Here is a 22,577-nt window from a genome sequence, read left to right as displayed (position 1 = left end):
ATAGTCAGGACAGCTGAGAGCGACGGGCCCGCATCATTCAAATAAAGTAAGGTGTCATCTGCGTACAATGACAACTTCTCTTCCAAGCGCCCCACCCTCAATCCCCTGACCTCAGAAGATTTCCTAATCAAGACAACCAAGGGTTCCAAGGCCAGAGCAAATAAGGAGGGAGACAAGGGGCATCCCTGTTGTGTACCTCTATGTAGAGAGAACGTCTGGGACAGTCAATAATTGGTACGGACACAGAGGTTAAGAAATAAGCATCTTAGGGTTATGTCTGTTCCCTTACCCGGCATGAAACCCATCTGACCGGCATTGAATCAGGCCTTCAATCACAATGGTCAGCTGACCAGCCAAGACCTTTGCTAGAATTTTGGCGTCAACATTTAAGAGCGAAATAGGCCTATAGGAGGCGCGGTCTTGGGTATCCTTAGCAGGCTTGGGAATCAGTACAGTAATCGCCTCTTCCATGGATTCTGGGAGAGTGTCAATGGAGGATAGATCCGTAAAGAGGGCAATCAGCTTAGGGGTTACAGTGTCCGCAAAGTTGGAGTAAAATTCAGCTCGGAGCCCGTCTGATCCTGGTGTCTTACCCACCTGCAATTTCCCAATGGCTGTCTGTATCTCCTCCAGAGACCTATCCACCTGTAGGCATTCCCTATCCGCCAGATCCAGCGTGGGGAGTTTAATGGTATCTAAGAAGGTACTAAGCTCACTTTGGGAGTAGATGACCCTGGATTCATAAAGTTCCCTATAGAACTATGTGAAGTGCTCATTAACAAGATCCAGACCCACTATGACCTGGCCATTCTCACCCCGTATACTTGCAATGTGAGCAAAGCTAATAGGCGACCATTTTTGTCCCCATACTCAAAAACCTTTTGTTGAGAGTAAAAGAGGGCTTTTAGTGTTGTCCACCAAAAGAAGGCATAATTGTCTCAGGATTCGCTGCCAGGCCCTATACCTATCCAGGGTCGGGGAGGAGATATACTCCGCCTCCATTCCAGCTGCCTCAGTCTCCAGAATCTCCAACGAGCAAAATGCCTCTCTCTGGATAACAGCAATTCTGGAGATGTATGCACCCCTGACCCATGCCTTAAACAAATCCAATCTCCCAGAAGGCGATCCGGTGTCCACATTCATATTCCAATAGGTGCACAGGGATTCCATAATAGGTTCTTGTAATCTACCTTCCGTTGCCCAGAACAGGGTCAGACGCCACAACCTAGAGCCAGAGTGGGGCAAGAGGGAGAGGGTCAGGCTGAGTGGAGCATGGTCTGAGACACCTCTTGGGAGTATACTTGCATCTGCAACTCAATGAAGGCCGGCAGCTGAGGCATATGCCAAGTTTATCCGCGAAAGGGATTTGAAGGAAGCAGAGTGACAGAGTCCCTGGTGAACGGATGTATATTACGCCATACATCCACTAAGGCAAAAGTGGACTCCCACTGAGCCAGTGAACCCCTCATCCTTCCCTGCAGCCTGTCCATGTCCGGGCAAGGGACCATGTTGAAATCACCCAGCAAGAATACTTCTGGGGTATCAAAACGCAAATACACACTCCCACCATAACCAAATTTTTTTCATAAATATTTGCATGCAATAAAATATACTTGCCATCAGGGTCAGTATGCACCTCCAGTACTCGAAAAGGCAAAGATTAAAGATTAAAATACTGACACCCCTAGAATAGTTGAAGTAGGTGGCATGATAATGCGCACCCACCCAGGGTCACCAGAGACCATTGATCTTGGAGAACTGGAGGTGAGTCTCCTGTTGTATGCAGACATGAGGGTTGTACCTATGAAGAAACTTGAACACCAGGGACCGTTTCACTGCCGAGTTAAGGTCACGGACATTCCATCAAATCACGGTTATGTGAGACATGAGAGATTGTAATTATACAGTACAGGCAAGAGTAAAGGGGCATATAACAGTGTCGACAGGGAAAGAGGTCCAGGTGGAAAACACCTCACAGCAAATACACAATTCAGCACAGTTTGCGGTAAGCAACAGGGCTCCTCAAAGCCCTTGTCATATAAGCAGTCATAAAGCACCAAACATATCAAAAGAAAAAAAACAGAACATAGCACTGCTCCCAACCCTTCCCAACTGTCATGGAGCAAACAAAAATCACCCCCCTCCCCGCGACCCCATCCCAATCATGGAGAGCATAAACCCCAAACAACCAGTCAGTAACGGTTAACCTAAAGGGACGTGAGCCAGGTAGATCGGTTCGTATAGAAAAGCACCTACAGTACAATGGAGATGCTGGCAGACAGTCAGAACAGGAATGCACTTGTAATAAAAGTATACACTCTTCTGGGCAAAACAAGGTAGAGGACTGCAGTAAATAGTAAAGTCAATGCAGGGACACTGAACCAGTAGAGACCAAGGTTACAGTTATCCCAAGGGGGAGAAAGAGAGCATCTATAAGCTGAGACAAGCAGGGGCACATACATGAACTGTTGAAAACCAAGTCTTGAAAAGGCACAGCGGTGGTAAATTGATGGTGGAACCCCTACGACATCTGTGTACTGAAAATAGAGAGGGGGGTCCCTCAAATAACAAAGAGATCAGGGATCCAGGAGAATAGGTAGGAGGCATGGTACCTCACCTACGCGCCGGTCAGCGATGGGATGGCAGAGTATCCATCTATGCAGGGGCCTCACACGGGGAGGCAAAGAAATGGACCGCCTCTCCATCTTTGACCCACAGATGAGCAGGGAACAGAACACTGTATCGGATGTTACGGGCCCACAACGCAGCCTTCACCTGATCAAATGATTTATGGAGCTTCTGTGTCTCAGTGGAGTAATCTGGGAAGATTAGTAGTTTGATGTTCTGCTATCAGACATCTACCTGAACTCTGGCAGTGCGGAGCACTTCATCCCTGTCCCGGAAGTTTAGGAGCCTTAGGATGAGAGTATGTGGGGGAGCCCCAGAGGCCCCAGGCCTGGGCAGAATGCGGTGCGCTCTCTCAATAGTATAATATGAAAAGGGAGAATTCGGCAACAGGGTAACCAGCAGATCCTCCACAAAGACCTTGGGATTAGTACCCTCCACTCCCTCCGCCAGTCCTACTATGCGGAGGTTGTTTCTTCTGTTATGAATTTCCGTTTCATCCACTTTATATTCCAGGGCTTTTAATTTAGTTTGCAGTAAGCGGAGAGCAGAGGAGTGCTTGGTAACCATGTCCTCCGTATGGCTCACACGCTGCTCCCTCTCTGTGACACGGGACCGGAGCTTATCCACATCCTGTTGCATGATGCCCATATCCAGCTGATCCAGCCTTGATCTTTGTCGTGAGTGGGGACTGGCAGAGGGCTATCGCTGACATTATGTCAGCCACGTACAGGGCAGGACTGAGTGTGGTGGGGGCCCCTGGACTTGAGTCACTTTCGGGCCCTACCTTCTATACATTACCGTATTTATAGGCGTATAACATGCTCCCCAAGTTTAGGAAGGAAGTTTAAGGAAAAAACGTACATTTAAATGCCTATCAATGCAGCCTTATCAGTGTCCGTCTGCAGCCTTGCCCATCCATCTGCACCCTTGGCCAGTGTCATTGCAGCCTTGTCATTGCGGTCTTGAAGTTTAAAAATGGTGCCGCCGAGATACAGAGTCCTGTCTATCTCTGCAACTCTCGGGTCCTCTCGCAGTCCCGAGCAGAGCCGAGAGTAGCCGAGTGTACTTGGCTTGGCTCACAGTCACGCCCAGTCCCTGTGTTATGTCCATCATAGGGCGGAACTGGGCGTGACTGTGGGCGAAGCCGAGCACACTCGGCTATGCATCTCGGCGGGGCCCCCTATTGGGTGGGGCCCTTGGGCTTGAGCCCAGTCAAGCCCAATGGTAAGTCCAGCCCTGGCCACGTAGCTCGGATGAGGAGAGGCATCTGGCTCCAGCAGCTCCATCTTTGATGCCATGTTGGTCCTCCTCGTGGCGTGGGCCTCCACATTTGCAGGAGGAGAGGGAGTCCGTGTCTCCTCAAGTGGCGGGAATCTGAGCCTTTTACCCCTACCAGCTTCTGCCCTGGACAAGCGGGGTCTCATCCGTGTGAAAGTCCTCAGTCACAGATGTATGGAAGGCCCAGAAGAAGGATAAAAGCTGTGCCTGCCAGTAGAGCTCAGCAATATGCGGCCTCTCAGGTGGCCATCTTGGACACGCCCCCGGTGATGTGCAGTGTTAGTTTTCCGCCACACTTAACATTTTGCTTTTAGGCCCAAAAGTTTAAATTTGGTCTCATCTGACCAGAGCACCTTCTTCCACGTTTGCTATGTCCCCCACATGGCTTCTCACAAACTGCAAACGGGACTTCTTATGGCTTTCTTTCAACAATGGCTTTCTTCTTGCTGCTCTTCCATAAAGGCCAAATTTGTGGAGTGCACGACTAATAGTTGTCCTGTGGACAGATTCTCCAACCTGAGCTGTAGATCTCTGCAGCTCCTCCAGAGTTACCATGGGCTGCTTCTCTGATTATTGCTCTCCTTGCCCAGCATGTCAGTTTAGGTGGACGGTCATGTCTTGGTAGGATTGCAGTTGTGCCATATTCTTTCCATTTTCAAATTATGGATTGAACAGTGCTCCGTGAGATGTTCAATGCTTGGGATATTTTTTTATAACCTACCCCTGCTTTAAACTTTTCTACAACTTTATCCCTGACCTGTCTGGTGTGTTCCCTGGCCTTCATGATGCTGTTTGTTCAATAATGCCACGTACACACGAGCGAATCGTCTGGCGTACTTAGTCCGGCAAACAATCCGACGGATAGTCCGGCGGACTTTCTACCGAACGGACTTGGCCACACACGGACACACAGAAAATCCGGCATTTGCTAGTGCGATGACGTACAGCATGTATGACGGGACTAGAAAAAGGAAGTTCAATAGCCAGTAGCCAATAGCTTCCTTTTCGTACTTGCTTCTGAGCATGCGTCATTCTTAGTCCCCCAGACTAGCATACTGACGAACGTATTGTCCGCTGAAACCCAAGTTCAGCGGAAAGATTGGACTGCAAAAATACTTTCTAAGTCCGCCGGACTTTAGGCTGGAAAAGTCAGCTGAAGCCCACACACGATCGAATTGTTCGGTGAAATGCGTTTCGGCGGACTGAGTACGCCGGACAATTTGATCGTGAGTACGCGGCATTAGAGCCACACTACCAGCGCGTGGGTGTTGGCGGTAAAGCACCACTAGTTTTAGTGCCGCTTTACTGTAGTTTTTGTGGCACTTTTCGGGCGCTAGCAGGGCGCCTTTAACTCCCGATAGCGGCAGAATAAAGGGTTAAAAGTGGCGCTTTTGGTGGCGCTGCCCATTGATTTCAATGTGTATACACAATGTGTATACACCGCTCCTGAAGCGTCTCAAAGAAGCTGCTTTTAGGACTTTTTTGGACGTCCTGGCAGCACAGCGCGCCAGTGTGAAAGCACTCTGGCTTTCACACTGGGATCGCAGGTGAGGCTTTTTTCAGGCGCTTTACAGGCGCTACTTTTAGCACTAAAGCACCTGAAAAACGCCTCCAGTGTGAAAGGGGTCTAAGGTTCTCTAACAAACCTCTGAGGGCTTCACATAACAGCTGTTTTTATACTGAGATTAAATTACACACAGGTGGACTCTATTTACTAATTAGGTGACTTCTGAAGGCGATTCGCTCCACTAGATTTTAGTTAGGGGTATCAGAGTAAAGGGGGCTGAATACAAATGCACGGCACACTTTTCATAAATGTATTTGTAAAAAAAAAATTGAAACCCATTTATCATTTTCCTTTCACGTCACAATTATGTGCCACTTTGTGTTGGTTTATCACATACAATCCCAATAAAATACATTTTTGGTTGTAACATGACAAAATGGGGAAATTTTCAAGGTGTGTGAATATTTTTTCAACGCACTGTATATTGCAATTGCTAAATCTGTGTCTGTAGTGCATGTTCAAACCTTAATACCATAAATAATAATATGTTATTCGATTTTTACTCCAGGAGTATATAATGAGTTTAGCAATGCTAAAGAAATGCTTAAATAATGCGTTACAATATAACTAAACCCATTCAATTTTAGTCAACTAAATTGTACTGGAGATTTTAGTCGACTTAAAAACGACTAAAACAATTCAGATGACTAAAATAAAAATGGCATTTTAGTCAAAAGACTAAAATACGACTAAAACTAAAATGACATTTTAGTCAAAAGACTATAACTAAAACTAAATCAAAATTTTAGATAAAAATGAATACTGTCTGGAAGCCCCCCTTTAACAAGGGGCCCCCCACACCCCCTTATGTGAATGAGTAGGGGTACCCATTCACCAGAAAAGTGTCAAAATGTAATAAAAACACAGAGACAGCTTTTGACAATTCCTTATTAAAAAAATAAAAAACATTGTCCCCGATGTATATCTTTTGTCAATCACGTCACCTGGAAAAAAAAAGATGCTCTCGTCGATATCAAGGCTGGCCGCCTACTGCAGGCTAAGCCATTTGACATTTCTTATATAGATAAGGGGTAGGGGCTACCTGGCTACGTCACCTGGTCACCTGGTGGCACCACCCCCCTTCTGACATCACAAACCAGTGCATGCTGGGTCTATACCACAATCTAGAACAGCCTTTCACAAGTAGGATTCCATGAAACCCTGGGGTTCTTCCAGAGCTTGATAGCGGGTTCCTGGAAAGAGCAGTGCCTTTGTTAAATGATAATATAAGGGGCCACTTCCACCATGACCATTATTGTAGGGAATGCTGAATACTGTTTCATGGGTTCCTCCATGGAAGAAAGGTTGAGAAAGGCTGTTGAAGAATATCCTACCTGGAAACTGAATTTGCCAGCTACAATGTTTAGCTATACTGATTTAGGTTTATAAAGTATTTTTTTCTGTGCTATGTGTACATTTTTGTTGTTTTTATTTTTTCCCCCAAAAAGTGTGTTGTTTTTTAATGCACAAATCTACACCTTTTGCTGTTTTGTAATGTAAATTATTAACAATAGAGATAGTCTGGTTTACAGCTATCCTTGGTTTTATAAATGTGTCTTGAAAACTTTCATTTATTAAATTTTAATACCACGAGTCAGTTCAAGTACTCAGAAGTGGTGCTTGACATGTCAGTTACAACTTCGGTCAACTGCAACAGCCCGTGGCTAGAGAGGAGTATGATAATTGTGCAGTCAGACCAGATTTATGGAAAGTTCTCCATTTTTTTCATGGTATTAGTGGGAGGAAGAGTGCCTCTTTGTTATTATCAGTGGGATGAATAATGCAACATCATTGAAATTGGTGGGAGAAAGAGTAACTCATCATTGGTATTAGTGGGAGGAAGAGTACCCAATCATTGGTATTCGTGGCAGGAACAGTGCCCCATCACTGGTATTAGTAAGAGGAAGAGTGTCCCATTATTGGTATTAAAGGGAAGGAGAGAGCCTTTTTGTTGGTATCAGTGGGAGGAATAATGCCCCCTTGTTGGTGTCAATGGGGAAATAATTGCCCCACTGTTGGTGTCAGTGAAAAGAATGCTGTCTTATTATTGGTGTCAGTGGGAGAAATAGTGGCTTGTATCAGTGGGAGAAATAGTGCCCAAAGGCCAGATAAAGACGAGCAAAATGCTGTATCCATTTCTCTGGGACGCTATGGACAGGGATTAGCTATGGCTGGGGGTGCAGAAGTGAGCTGCAGTCAGGGGGTGTAGAGGTGAGCTACAGTCAGGAGTTGAAGTGGTGTGTTTTGCGGGCAGTAGGTTCTGAGGTGAGTTGCAGCTGAGGGGTGCAGAGATGAGCTGTAGACGGGGGTGCAGAGGTGAGCTGCGGGTAGTTTTTGCTGTGGGTGCAGAAGAAAGCTGTAAATTGTGGGCACTTTCTGAGCTGTGGAAGGTGACAGAAATTCAGAGGTGAGCTTTGGACATGGGCTCAAATGTGAGCTTTCGATTGGGGTGCAAAGGGGAGTTGTGGACAGTGGAGAGCAAAGGTGAACTGTAGATGGGAGGTGCAGATGTAAGCTTTGAATAGTGGGGTTCAGAGGTGAGCTCTGGACAGTGGAGTGCAGAGGTGAGATGCAGCTAAGAGGAGCAGAGGTAATTTGCAGATGGGGGGTACAGAGATGAGCTGCAGACAGGAGGTGCAGAGGTGATCTGTAGATGGGGGGTGCAAAGGTGAGGCGAAGACTGTAGGCTCAAAGGTGACAACAGTTGCTGCGGTGAGCTGTGTGCAGGGGGTGAAGAGGATAATGATGGGTGTTGCTGTTTCAAGGAAGAAAAGTTCTCATTGGGGAAGATTTTTACTTGGTGGGGAGAAGCAGCACAGCATACAAAGTTCAGTGGTTAAGAGTATGTAATGAAGCAGTTAGGAATTTGTAGTGGGTGAATTTGGAGGGAGAGCTCTGTACTGGAGGGAGTCATTTTTGGTTGTAAACTGGCCTGAAATATGCACTCCTGAACCTTACACTGGGTGTAGTACACTCCTGAACCCTGCACTTTATGTATAGGACACTCTTAGCCCTTGTACACACGGTCGGACATTCCGACAACAAAATCCGTCGGATTTTGTCCAAAACTGGTGTTGCATACACGTGGTCGGACAAAGTTGTCGGAAAATCTGACCGTTTGTAACGTGATGACATTTTTTAGTTACGATGGGACTACGTTTTTATCCAAAGTTTAACCACTTGCTTACTGGGCACTTAAACCCCCCTCCTATCCAGACCAATTTTCAGCTTTCAGTTCTGTCACACTTTGAATTAAAATTGCGAGGTCATACAACACTGTACCCAAATGAATTTATCATTTTGTTCCCCCAAATAGAGCTTTCTTTTGGTGTTATTTTATTTTTTTTTAAATGTAAGGCCGCGTACACACGGGCGGACTGTTCGCCCAACCTTGTCCGCTGAACAGTGTTTGGGCGGACAGTCCGCCCGTGTGTGGGCTTTCAGCGGACAGTTTCAGCGGACAGTTGGACGGACAAAGTCTTTCGGAAATTCCGAAAAACTGTCCGCTGAAACTGTGTTTGAGCGAACAGTCCGCCCGTGTGTAGGCTACTTTCGAAATGAGCAAACTGTTCCCGCTCGGAAAGTCCGCCCATTTCGAGCGCGTGTACAGGTAGGCGGGGCCCGCGAAGGAGACGTCGCGGGCTCCGCCGCCTGGAATGGGCTTAAAGGGGAACCCCAACGCCGAAAAAAATCGGCGTGGGGGTTCCCCCAAAGTCCACACCAGACCCTTGTCCGAGCACGCTACCCGGCCGGCCAGGAAAGGGGGGCGAGCGAGCGCGCCCCCCCTCCTGAGCCGTACCAGGCCGCGTGCCCTCAACATGGGGGGGTGCCTTGGGGAAGGGGGGGCGGCGCGGCCCCCCCACCCCAAAGCACCTTGTCCCCATGTTGATGAGGACAAGGGCCTCTTCCCGACAACCCTGGCCGTTGGTTGTCGGGGTCTGCGGGCGGGGGGCTTATCGGAATCCGGGAGCCCCCTTTAAGAAGGGGGCCCCCGGATACCGGCCCCCCACCCTATGTGAATGAGTATGGGGTACAATGTACCCCTACCCATTCACCTGTGAAATAAAGTACAAAAAAAAACACAACACAGGGAAAAAATATTTTATTGCACAGCTCCGGGGGTCTTCCGTCTTCGGGGGTCTTCTCGCCGGACTCCTCCGCTATCTGTGTGTAGCTCTTTTACTAGCGGAGGAGTCCGGCTTTCTTCCTCCCCGCCGCCGGCCTCTTCTCCCGACTTCGGGGGTCTTGTCCCCCTCTTCGGTTCTTCTGCCGGGCCACCGCGCCTTCTTCTAGCTCTTTTACAGGCGGTGGCCCGGTCTTCTGTCGCCGCTGTCGCTGTCGCCGCCTTCCGTTCTTGTTCTTCTTCTTGTTCTTCTTGTTCTTCTCCAGGAGATGTTGACACGTCGCTCTCTCCGGCCGGAATGCCAGAGCCGCGCTGTGCGGTCACTTATATAGTGACAATGGGGCGGGGTCACATGGTATATGTCACATGGGTTGGTCACATGGGTTGATGTCACATGGGGACTATGACATCGTAAGGGGGCGGGGTCACCATGTGACCAACCCATGTGACATATACCATGTGACACCGCCCCATTGTCACTATATAAGTGGCAGCGGAGCGTGTCCCTGGCATTCCGGCCGGAGAGCTCGTCGAGTCAACATCTCCAGGAGAAGAAGAAGAAGAACAAGAAGAACAAGACCGGAAGGCGGCGGCGGCGGCGACGACAGCGGCGACGACAGCGGCGACGACAGCGGCGACAGAAGACCGGGCCACCGCCTGTAAAAGAGCTACAAGAAGGCGCGGTGGCCCGGCAGAAGAACCGAAGGCGGCGACAGAAGAACGGAAGGCAGCGGCGACAGAAGACCGGGCCACCGCCTGTAAAAGAGCTAGAAGAAGGCGCGGTGGCCCGGCAGAAGAACCGAAGAGGGGGACAAGACCCCCGAAGTCGGGAGAAGAGGCCGGCGGCGGGGAGGAAGAAAGCCGGACTCCTCCGCTAGTAAAAGAGCTACACACAGATAGCGGAGGAGTCCGGCGAGAAGACCCCCGAAGACGGAAGACCCCCGGAGCTGTGCAATAAAATATTTTTTCCCTGTGTTGTGTTTTTTTTTGTACTTTATTTCACAGGTGAATGGGTAGGGGTACATTGTACCCCATACTCATTCACATAGGGTGGGGGGCCGGTATCCGGGGGCCCCCTTCTTAAAGGGGGCTCCCGGATTCCGATAAGCCCCCCGCCCGCAGACCCCGACAACCAACGGCCAGGGTTGTCGGGAAGAGGCCCTTGTCCTCATCAACATGGGGACAAGGTGCTTTGGGGTGGGGGGGCCGCGCCGCCCCCCCTTCCCCAAGGCACCCCCCCATGTTGAGGGCACGCGGCCTGGTACGGCTCAGGAGGGGGGGCGCGCTCGCTCGCCCCCCTTTCCTGGCCGGCCGGGTAGCGTGCTCGGACAAGGGTCTGGTGTGGACTTTGGGGGAACCCCCACGCCGATTTTTTCCGGCGTTGGGGTTCCCCTTTAAGCCCATTCCAGGCGGCGGAGCCCGCGACGTCTCCTTCGCGGGCCCCGCCTACCTGTACACGCGCTCGAAATAGGCGGATTTGCCTCCGCCTTACGTGGGCGAGTCCGTTCATTTCAAAAGTTGAGCGGACTGTTTGGCAAACAGTTCGTTGAAACAGTCCGCTCGTGTGTGGGCAAGTCCGCTCATGCAAATTTTGAGCGGACTGTTTGCCGAAACTGTTTGACGAACAAGGTTGGGCAAACAGTCCGCGCGTGTGTACGCGGCCTAAGAAGAACGAATAAAAAAAAAATGTTTTATTTTGTTTTAAAATTTCATAACGGGCAATTTTTGTCTGTCCGTGATGCACGCTGATGAGGCGGCACTGATGGGCACCGATAGGTAGCAGTGATGGGCACTGATGGGTGGCAGTGATGGGCACTAATCGGTTACACTGATAGGCAGCACTTCTAGGTGGCACTGATTGACACCACTGGTGGGCATTGATAGGTGGCACTAATGGGTATTGATAGGTGGCACTTGTGGGCATCGATAGGTGGCACTGATAGGTGGCACTTGTGGGCACTGTTAGACTCTATGAATGAGGCATAATTGCCTCTTCCGTTTCTGGGCCGATGTCCCTTTAAGATAAGCCGGTGATCGTTTTTTTTTTCTCCTCCGCTGTCAGCATGAGGAGAAAGCAAAAAACGATCACCAAGCTTTTGTTTTGATCATGTGATAAACTGTCATTGGCTGACAGCTGATCACATGGTAAGGGGCCTTTTACTCGGATCAGTGATCACCCGAGTCTCATTGACTCAGTTATCACATCGCATGCCCTGTGGGGCACGCGCAGGGAGCGTGCACAGGGGAGGCCTGTGTCATACGACGGCCTCCTGGGAATTCACATAAGCGATATGTCATTAGCGTGGATGTCAGGTGGTTAAGGAGAGGAGTGAGTTACAGATACAGTTGTGCTCATAAGTTTACATACCCTGACAGAATTTATAATTTATTGGCCATTTTTCAGAGAATATAAATGATAACACAAAAAACTTTTCTTTCACTCATGGTTAGTGTTTGGCTGGAGCCATTTATTATCAATCAACTCTGTTTACTCTTTTTAAATCATAATGGCAACATAAACTACCCAAATTTCCCTGATCAAAAGTTTACATACCCTGGTGATTTTGGCCTGATAACATGCACACAAGTTGACACAAAGGGGTTTGAGTGACTATTAAAGGTAACCATCCTCAATTGTGATCTCTGTTTGTAATTAGCGTGTACGTAGAAAAGGTCAATGAGTTTCTGGACAGACCCTTGCATCTTTCATCCAGTGCTGCACTAATGTTTCTGGATTTTGAGTCAAGGGGAAAGCAAAATAATTGTCAAAGGATCTACGGGAAAAGGTAGTTGAACTGTATAAAACAGGAAAGGGATATAAATGATATATCCAAGGAATTCGAGAATGCCAGTCAGCAATGTTCAAACTCTAATCAAGAAGTGGAAAATAGGGGGTTCTGTTGAAACCAAACCATAGTCAGGTAGACCAACTAAAATTTCAACCACAACTGCCAGGAAAATTGTTAGGGATGCAAATAAAAACCCACAAATAACTTCAGATGAAATACAGGACTCTCTGAAAACATGTGGTGTGGCTGTTTCAAGATGCACAATAAGGAGGCACTTGAAGAAAGATGGGCTTCATGGTCAAGTCACCAGAAGAAAGCCATTACTAGTAAGTATCCCACTTATAATACGTCAAACAACACAGAGACGAGCCTCAAACCTTCTGGCACAAAGTCATTTGGAGTGATGAGACCAAAATTGAGCTTTTTGGCCACAACCATAAACGCTACATTTGAAGAGGAGTCAACAAGGCCTATGATGAAAGGTACAGAGGTGGATCGCTGGTAGTTTGGGGATGTGTGAGCTACAAAGGCACAGAAAATTTGGTCAAAATTGTTGGCAAGATGACTGCAGTATGTTATCAAAAAATACTGGAGGAACATTTGCATTCATCAGCCAGGAAACTGCGCATGGGAAGTACTTGGACATTCCAACATGACAATGATCCAAAACACAAGGCCAAGTCCACCTGTCATTGGCTACAGAAGAATAAAGTGAAGGTTCTTGAATGGCCATCTCAGTCTCCTGACCTCAATATCCTTGAGCCACTCTGGGGAGATCTCACATGTGCCGTTCATGCAAGACAGCCCAAGAATTTACAGGGACTGGAGGCTTTTTGCCAAGAGGAATGGGCAGCTTTACCATCTGAGAAGTTAAAAACGCCTCATCTACAAATACCTGAAAAGACTTCAAGCTGTCATTGATGTTAAAGGGTGTTAATAACTGGGATATGTAAACCTTTGATCAGGGTCATTTGGGTAGTTTCTGTTGTCATTATGATTTGAAAAGAGTACAAACACAGTTGATTGTTAATAAATGGCTTCATCCACACACTACCCATGAGTGAAAAAAATATGTTTTTGTGTTATCATTCATATTCTATGAAAAATGGCCAAGAAATCAAAAAATTCTGCCAGGGTGTAAACTTATGAGCACAACTGTACCCAGAAATCCCCCTTAAGACATTTTTTGCAATGCGTTTTGTGTTAGGTGTTGGGCTGCAGGTGTACAACAATCTGCAGTTAAAACCCTACGTGCTGTGACAATGACATGTTGAAGTTACAGGTTTACCTGAGAATATTCTTGCTAGCTGTGTAATTGTTATGGAGGAATTTTAGCTGCATGATCCCGAACAGAGTCGCAGAGGGAGCAATTTAGTCCTCCCACTCCTTTTCCAAAATCAGATTCCCTTTCAAGCTAAACATTCAAAGAGTGATTTGGTTCAAGATGTGTATTTTATTACAAATTCACATAACCTTTATCAACACTGGCTCTTTATAATTTTAAATTGTAGCAATTGAAAATGTATTTATATATGGCACCAGTGTTTCTAACCTACCAGATTGAAATTTACTAACATGACATCCAAAATTTACTCCCACGGCCAAGTCTTTACTGGCATTTGTAAAAGTTACAAAATGACAGCTTTAAGTGCAATTTTCAGTGTTTGGGCTACAAATAAGTACACTTTGCAATTAGCAATGTGATTTAAGGTAGATATTAAGGAAAAAAACACATTTCTTATTTTCGATATAGTCAGTTGCTAGCTTAGGGACAGGACTCAAGAGTGCGAGAAATTTGAATGGGTGGCACACACACACACACGTGAAATTTACTCTCAATGCCCCGTACACACGAGCGGACTTAAGTCCGACAGACTTCCAAAGGAGTTCCGTCGGAGTTCTGCTGGAATTCCGACGGAGTTCTGACAGACTTTTCGGCCGGACTTGGCCACACACAATCACACTAAACTCCGACGGATTCGAACGTGATGACGTACGACCCAACTCGAATAAGGAAGTTCATAGCCAGTAGCCAATAGCTGCCCTAGCGTCGGTTTTAGTCCGTCGGAGTAGCATACACACGAGCGGAGTTTTCGAAGGGGACCGGGTCCGGCGGAGTTCCTTCGGGAAAATTTGAAGCATGTTCCATATTCTAAAGTCCGTCAGACTTTGGTGAATCAAAAGTCCGTTGCAGCCCACACACGATCGGATAGTCTGACGGACTCGGTCCTTCGGACTTTGGATGTTGAAAAGTCCGCTCGTGTGTACGCGGCATCACAGTGACACCGACAGCAGTGTGCAGCAGCATAGATGATGATGAGATCTCACCGATACGTCCCCTCCTGAGTCACGGTGACAGTCTCTCTCCATGCCAGGTGGTCCCTTCAGTCCACTCCAGTCCAAACAGCACTCGCAGTCTTGTTCCTGGCCTGTCTTGCTTCTTACCCACATACGAGGCTCCGGCCACTGTGCATGGCTTCCTTGCACCATGTGACATCATACAACACGCTTAGGCACTGCCTGCACCAGATCCGCCCCCGTCGGCACCACCTAGACACACTGTAGCAGGCACTCGGGTGGTATAAACTTGTGCAAACTTTCACAATTTAATCTCCAAATGCTCTGTTAAATACAAATGATGACACTGTGTTGATGAAACATTTACCAACAAAGTCAAGCTATAAAAATTCTGCACACCTGTGACAGGCAAAGTACAACGATACCTGAAATCCCTGAACCCCCCCCCCCCCCCCCAACCTACAGCCCTTTGGCATTTAATGGGAGACCTTCAGGGTTTCTGAATGCCTCACCAAACATCAGCCAATGTTTTCCTTCTTAAAGCAAAACAGAACTAATTTTATAACAGACTGCCAGCAGGCAGGCTATTATCGCAGAAAAGACATGCAGTGTCTCCTTAAAATACATCTACCTGCCTGCCGCAGCCTCCTGCAGCATGTAAACTGAGCTGTACATGTGCAGCTCAGCCTATATCGCCAGCAAGGTCCCTGTATCTCTGACTCCTGTGCATGTGCAGGAATAACGTAATGCCGCCCCAGCTGATGGTGATACTCAAAGACCGGCACCTGGGAAGAAGATGCCGGTGAGAGACCCAGAGACTGTTATGGAGGAGTTAAGTATAATGCCTTTAGTTCCGATATATAACTTGCCAGTGAGTAGTGGCTTTTAGTAATGTGTTAGGTTTGGTATATTTCTTTCCCAATATCTTCTTCTACACTGTGCTTTCAAACCCTTTTCTCTTTTTATAATAAATCTTGTGAACAGAAATATGAAACTAGCCACAGGGGCAATGGAAAACACAAATGTGGAAGGACTGATTTGTAAGGCAGCTGGAATAGTGGTAATCCCTGGCAGCTCATGTAATCTCCTAAAGTGTGTCCCCAGTCTCCAACAACTCCTATATAATTTCTGCAGTCCTTGATGATCTCCTGTTGCGTGTCTTTCATCTCTGATAGGCTATCCTTTTGGACCATATCCTGTTGCATCTCTGATAGTTGCCTGTAGTATGCCTGTTGACGTGGAGTTTTCGCTATACGCTATGTGTAATCTGTCTCCTACACTATTAAGCGCCCTTTCGGCTTTCTGGTATAATGCATCTTAATTAAACCCTGTCTCCCGCATTTCCCCAAGTAAACAGGCATAGTCATCGTCCTCTTACATTCTCAGCTCCATCGCTCAACCAACTGCCCTGAACCTGGGAGCAATCTTTATTCATATAACAAATAGAGCCTGATGGTTTCACAATCGACCAATCAAGCACAGGAATTCCTTCAAACAAGAGGGGTTATAAAACAACCAATGAACAATGACTAGGGGAGTCTTATGGGCATGTCTGGGCAGGGGCAGCGTGCATGATTTCCTGCCCCCTGTATCTGGAAGCTATCATCTTCAGCTAGAAATCCCATGGCTGGTCTTGAAATCATGGAGGCTGCCCGACCATAACGCACCCAAAGGGTCCCATTTTCACAGTTGGCGTGAATCCTTATTCTGCGTTGTTCAAAGAACAAAGCATACCTGGATTATACTGCCATTCGTGTGGATGGGAGACAATGTGCAGGTGCACGCTATGATCTCGCCATGTGTTGATCAGACACACATCCCTCCAGACGATCATTCTGTAGATCGCACAGGGGCTCTTTGCTGGCGGACATATCCCCACTCTGCAAACACTTCTCTACATCCCCAGGAAGCTTTTCACTACCAGACGGATCTCAACCAGCGTTAGTCCTTGTACACACGGTTGGACATTTCTGACAACCAAATCCGTCGGATTTTGTCCGACGGATCTTGTCCGAAACTGTTGCATACACACGGTCGGACAAAGTTGTCGGAAAATCCGATCTTTCAGAACGTGATGACGTAATTTCGTTACGATGGGACTACGTTCAGGCTAGTAGCCAATAGCTTTGATGTAGGAATTTGATCTGAGCATGCGTGGCACTTTGTCCGATCGGAATTCTCTACACATGATCGGAGTATGTCCGATCGGAGCAGTTTGTCGGAAAATATTTTTGGCAAGTTGGAAAATTTGGTCTGACGGATATTCCGACGGAAACAGTCTGATGCATACCACACACAGTCAGAATATCCGACAAAACGTTCCGATCGGACACATTCCAACGGAATCTCCGACCGTGTGTACAAGGGCTTAGTCTGCCCCAGCCAGCTCTTTAGAGCGCGATGTGGGAGAACTAACACTGGGAGACACTATGACAATACATATAAAATACATCTTCATAAAATTTGCACAACACTGTCCTTTTGGACCATCTCCTGTTGCATCTCTGATAGTTCCCTGTAGTATGCCTGTCCTTTTTGACCATCTTCTGTTGCATGTCTGCAGTCTCCGATAGCTTTCTATTTCTTTCCATTTACTGAATATTATGTGTGACATTTTAGTAATGTCAGAACTGCACTTGAGCCCTCCTTTATAAAGGAAGATGACCACCACTGCCCAAAACTGTCTGAAGGTTATACTTCAAATTCTTCACAGCTCATTAATTTAGAGTTAACTGTAAATGGTGGCCCTAGAGTTATTCCTCTCACTCCAGCGTGCAATTTACATGCAAGTGTGCAGCTTATGAGTGTTTGCTCATAGCTGAAAACTTCCAGATTCATACTTCACAAGGGAGATCTGTGAACGTAAGTTCACTGATCTCCCACCTTTCACCATCCTGATTACATTTTTAGATGAGGAAAGTTGGGGCACGGGGGCTCCATACTTTCTATTGAAATGATTGGACCAGAAACCTAGGAGAACACTGTGAGAATACAAACAAACTCACAGTGGATGGTGCTGCAGAATCAACAGTGTAGTCACCTGATAAAGGAAGTGGAGAACAAATGGGTCTGTTGGCAGGAACAACCGGTATTAAAACCACATTACAGGCAGTGGTCTACAAAACAAAAATTACATTGTTAATGCAAGTGACAGACTGCATCACATAAGTTATTTTTGATTTTGCTCATAGTTCCACTTTAATAATTACAGTTAATGCTGAATAATGGAGTTTGAAGATAAATTATGTGGCTGATTTCGGAAAAATTGTAAAAAATAAACCATAGGTGTTCCCTGCGGTAGGCAGATCTCATGTTTGATTTTCCCTGTGAAAGTATGATTTATTGTAGGAGTTATTGATTGCTATTGTGGGGATGTCAGACTTCTCAGTTCCATTAGACTGCAAGGCATTAATGGAAACCTGTCTTGTAAGAAATATGGAGGCTGCCATTGCTGAGAAGGGTAATTACTTTAATTATTTCTGAGTTACTGACCTGGAACACATATAGGTATAAGTAATTCTGACTTTTGTTAGCTCATGCTTTGTGTTTGTGACTCAGCAGCATTGAAGCCAGACACAGCCAGGCGAGTAGCCTTTTCCAAAGTGGACCAGAAATGGCAGACCCCATATTTTTCTTTGGACAGTATACTAACCAAAGGGGATGTGTCCTTGAAAGTGTTGTGGTGCCTCTTTGCATGGACTCACTGAAACTTTTGTTGGTTGAAGTAAGCATGTTTCTTTTATGTTGTTGAGTCTAGGTTGACCTGACAGGGAGTGTTTGAGTTTTCTTTTATTGAGAGAGACCTTTGTAGTCTTTTGAGTTCAGTAAAAGACTATCGTCTTCCTAGAAGCCTGTGTCCTGCAGTCTTGCCTATCCCCAAAACATCACAACTGGTAGAGGATGAGGCAGGCTAAACTGAAAGGGGTGATATCCTCCATTTGACTTTTACAAATGAACGCAGATGTCCCAATAGCTATTGTTGTTAGCCAATAATTGTTACCCCCAACAACCAGGCAACCACCAGAGCAAGTTATTTATTTCAAAAATTGACACCTTAAGGTGACATGGAGGCCTTTCTGACCACATTTGAGAGTACAGAAGAATGGGAATGGTGGTCCTGGGACAAATGGGGTTGCCTAATTGCTCTCATAAAAAGCATATTATGACCTCACTCCTGATATTGCGAGGGTCTATGACTGCCTGAGACTCAAGATTCTAACCTGTCTAGTAGTGACAAACAGCTGTCAGAGCAAGCAGGTGCACAAATGGAATTACTGATCACATCAGCTCCCATGGGCACAAATGTATAATCTAATCTACTCTAATCCACAAAATGGCTGCCTGTATGACCTTGATGGGACCACATATAATAGAAAGGGTCAAGATGAGCCCGTATCTTCAGTCTCTGACAGTTGACTTACAACGGTGGGTGTGTCACAGTGAGCCAAAAACTACTGAGCAGCTGCTTGAGATAATTAAAAGTTACATGCTCCCACCAGATGAAAAGAGCTTGCCTCTTTAGGGTAAAACATATCACTAAATCCTGGGGTCAGCCTAATGGAATCTTGAGAAGAGTCAGCCTTTGGGGTGAAGGGGGCAATCTCGATCCTCTGCACCCAAGAAGGGAGGCACCAATCAATGCTGGAGATGTCATAGTTTGAGGGCATACTAGGGCACAATGCCTGTGGGAAAGTGGAGCAATGCAATGTGGTGTTTCCAACAGGCTTTCTTTCTTTGCCCAAGAAGCTTGTACTGCACACCCCATTTTGGGTGGTGGACCTTTGAAGGCACTGTGGTAGAGTTGATACAACTAATCAACATAATCGATTATGAAAATAGTTGTCAACTATTTTTATAATCGATTAGTTGGTCATTCAATTAGTAGTCCTGCATACAGAAAAAATAAGTATCTGATTTATTTTGTGCATTTTAATAAATTGTTTTTTGTTTTGACAGGGTTGCATTCAAACACCGAAGACGCAACATATGCATGAAAAGTTACAGTAAGTAGAACACTCACTCAACCTTTCCAGGTGTTAAGGTTAGATAACCAAAAATTTAATTCAAATACTTACCGTAATTTTCCTTTCCTGATGAGCTCCATGGCAGCACAGCTGGGTGAGGCCACCCCACCCACCCCCTATGTAATAAGAACTTAACTATACATTTTTCACTCCTTCAATCTTAGAGACCTCGGCGGTCTTAGGCGGATGGACGCTCTGAAGAATCAGATCACCAACTTATCCACGGCCCAATGGGTACCAGTGAAGGCCGAAATAGCAGACTCGTGGGCCCTAAAGTACTTGTGGAGAGGCCTAGTTCCAATTCCGCCTGGAGGAACTCCAGAATGTGGCAGACCCATAGCAAATCTAGCAAAAAGTCATGTCTGTATGCAAATTCCACAAACTTGTTCCAAGTTCTGGTATAGGCATTGTTGGTACTGTCTTTCCTGGCTTTCATTAGGGTACACGTGACTCTTGCTGAGCAACCCAGACTGATTAGCCTTCGCCTCTCAAGACCCAGGCCGTCAATTTCAGACTCTCTGGGGTCTGGTGGCAGATTGGCCCCTGCTTCAGCAGGTCCATCGTTACTGGTAGAGGGAGTCTCGATGAGAGGAGCAGAGGATACCAAGGTCTCTTCGGCCAGTCCGGTACTACCACCAGATCGGACACCTTCTCCTGCCACAACCTGCGCAAAAAGAGGAGAATCACGGGGATTGGAGGGAACGCATATGTCGTTCTGAAATTCCATTCTGCTGTTAGCGCATCCACCCCTGTTACTTGTGGGTGACCGGACTTGGCGAAGAACCGTGGTAGTTTGGTATTGGTTGGAGAGGCAGACAGGTCCATGCCACCAGGCTCTGAAAGATCTGTGCTGATGTGGCCCACTCGTTGTTGTCCAAGTCTGCTCTGGATAGGTAGTCTGTTTAAGTGTTCAGATGCCTGTGCACATATACTGCTGTTAGCAACTGTAAATTGACTTGAGCACAATCACTGATTGGTGTCACCTCTCTCAGGAAAGCACTGCTGTGAGTGCCTCACTGCCTGCGGATGTAAGCCACTGCTGTCACATTGTCTAGCTTCAAATGGATGGGCGCTCCTTGAATCTGACTCTTGAAGGCCAGGAGGGCCTGGAAGGTTGCCCTCAACTCCAGTATATTGGAAACTACATTGGCCGCCTGAAAAGTCCAATGGCCTTGGGCCCAGTGGTCTTTGTATAGGGCTCCCCAGCCCATATCGCTGGCATCCGACTGAACTATTTGCCACCTCTTTGTGAATAAGGACTGGCACCAAAGAAGATTCTGCTGCCTCGACTACCACTCCAAGTTGACACTCATCTGGACTGTGATCTGGATTCTTCAACCAAGATCCCCTGATCTCCATTAAAGGGGTTGTAAAGGTAAATGTTTTTTCACCTTAATGCATTCTATGCATTAAGGTGAAAAAACATCTGACAGTGCCAGCGCACCCAGCCCCCCCATTTTACTTACCTCACCCCTCGAATGTCCCGCGCTCGTCCCCCGACGTCCTTTCCACCGTTCAGCCTGGCCGCTGATTGGCTGGAGTGGATGGATGGAAAGCAGCGCAGCCATTGGCTCGCGCTGCTGTCAATCACATCCACTGACGCGGAGCGCCGGGGACGGGGCCGTGTGATACAGCGAGCGGCTATAGCCACCGGCTGTATCACGGGAGCGCGCCCGCAGATGCTTCTCACCATGCGAGGGAGCTCGCGTGAACGTGAGAAGCATCTGAGAGAGGAAGCCGAGACAGCCGCCGAGGGACCCCAGAAGAGCAGGTTCGGGGCCACTCTGTGCAAAAGGAGCTGCACAGTGGAGGTAAGTATGACATGTTTGTTATTTTTAAAAGAAAAAAAAATCACTTTACAATCCCTTTAATCTAGGAGACCCATTTGGAAAAGAAAATGTTCCATTGAGCCCATTTGACCATCGGAGTGGTTGAGATCATTATACCAAGATGTCGCATGCAATTCATTGTTGGCAGGTACGCCTGCTTTCGAGCTTATGACATCGTCTTCAGTATACAGGACATCTTGTCTCTGGGTAATGCCACTGATGCCATCTGGGTATCTATCTTCGCACCTAAGTACATCAGAGATTGAGTCAGCATGAAGTGACTCTTTTCTTGATTGATCAGCGAGCCAAAGCTCTCCAACGTCAACAAGGTGGTCTTCCGGTGTGTCAGAAGCATGGCCTTGTCTTCGCTTAGAAGTAAAATGTCATCCAAATAGTGGTGTATACAGATTCCCTGCAATCGTAGGTGTGCCACCAGGGCCACCAGTATCATCATCAATACCCTGGGAGATGTGGTCAGCCCAAAGGGCAGGCATACAAACTGATAGTGAAGTTGTCCTACTGTGAACTGAAGAAACCTCTGGTAGTATGGGGCCACGGCAAGTGGAAGTACGCATCCATGAGGTCCACCGACAGTAGCCACTCTCCCGATTGAATGACCTTCAGGATTGTTTGGAGTGACTCCATCCTGAATCAATCCTTCTTGATGGACCCGTTGAGGTCCCTGAGGACTATTACTGGCCTCCATGTCCCCGACTTTTTCTGAACCAAGAACAGAGGCGAGTAGACGCTCCTCCAAAAGTGACTGTTTGAGGCAGCATGAAGCCGTCCAGAGGATTAGCAGCAGGGCTCCCTGACAAAGTTGTCATTAGCAGCTTAGAAAGCAGGGACTGCGTCCAGCAGCAGACGAATCTGGACACACAGCCAGCATTTTATACCGGCGAGGAGGGGAGACACCATTAGAAAAAGGACGCTGAGGCTAAGGTGAGCAAAAAATTTATAGTTAAGTCCTGATTACTTAGGAGGTGGACGGGGCCTCACCCAGCTGTGCTGACATGGAGCCGTCAGGAAAGTTTTTTTGTA

The 22,577-nt window shown here is 47.1% G+C and overlaps 1 protein-coding gene across 1 annotated transcript in view; it reads left to right on the top strand.

Moving 5' to 3' along the window:
• SPECC1 (sperm antigen with calponin homology and coiled-coil domains 1) overlaps positions 1 to 22,577 on the top strand; it is a 580,298-nt gene that overhangs the window by 14,661 nt on the left and 543,060 nt on the right. The window contains exon 2 of the mRNA XM_077480312.1: positions 19,640 to 19,686. The gene's annotated coding sequence lies outside the window, so the exon portion shown is untranslated. The remainder of the gene's footprint in view (positions 1 to 19,639; positions 19,687 to 22,577) is intronic.

The sequence above is a fragment of the Lithobates pipiens genome, unplaced genomic scaffold, assembly GCF_037356315.1.
Source record: "Lithobates pipiens isolate NorthernLeopardFrog02 unplaced genomic scaffold, aLitPip1_a1.2 Scaffold_16, whole genome shotgun sequence".
In the NCBI taxonomy this organism is placed as follows: Eukaryota; Metazoa; Chordata; class Amphibia; order Anura; family Ranidae; genus Lithobates; species Lithobates pipiens.
The sequence above is the reverse complement of the archived record's forward strand: the minus strand, read 5'-3'. Positions and strand labels throughout refer to the sequence as shown.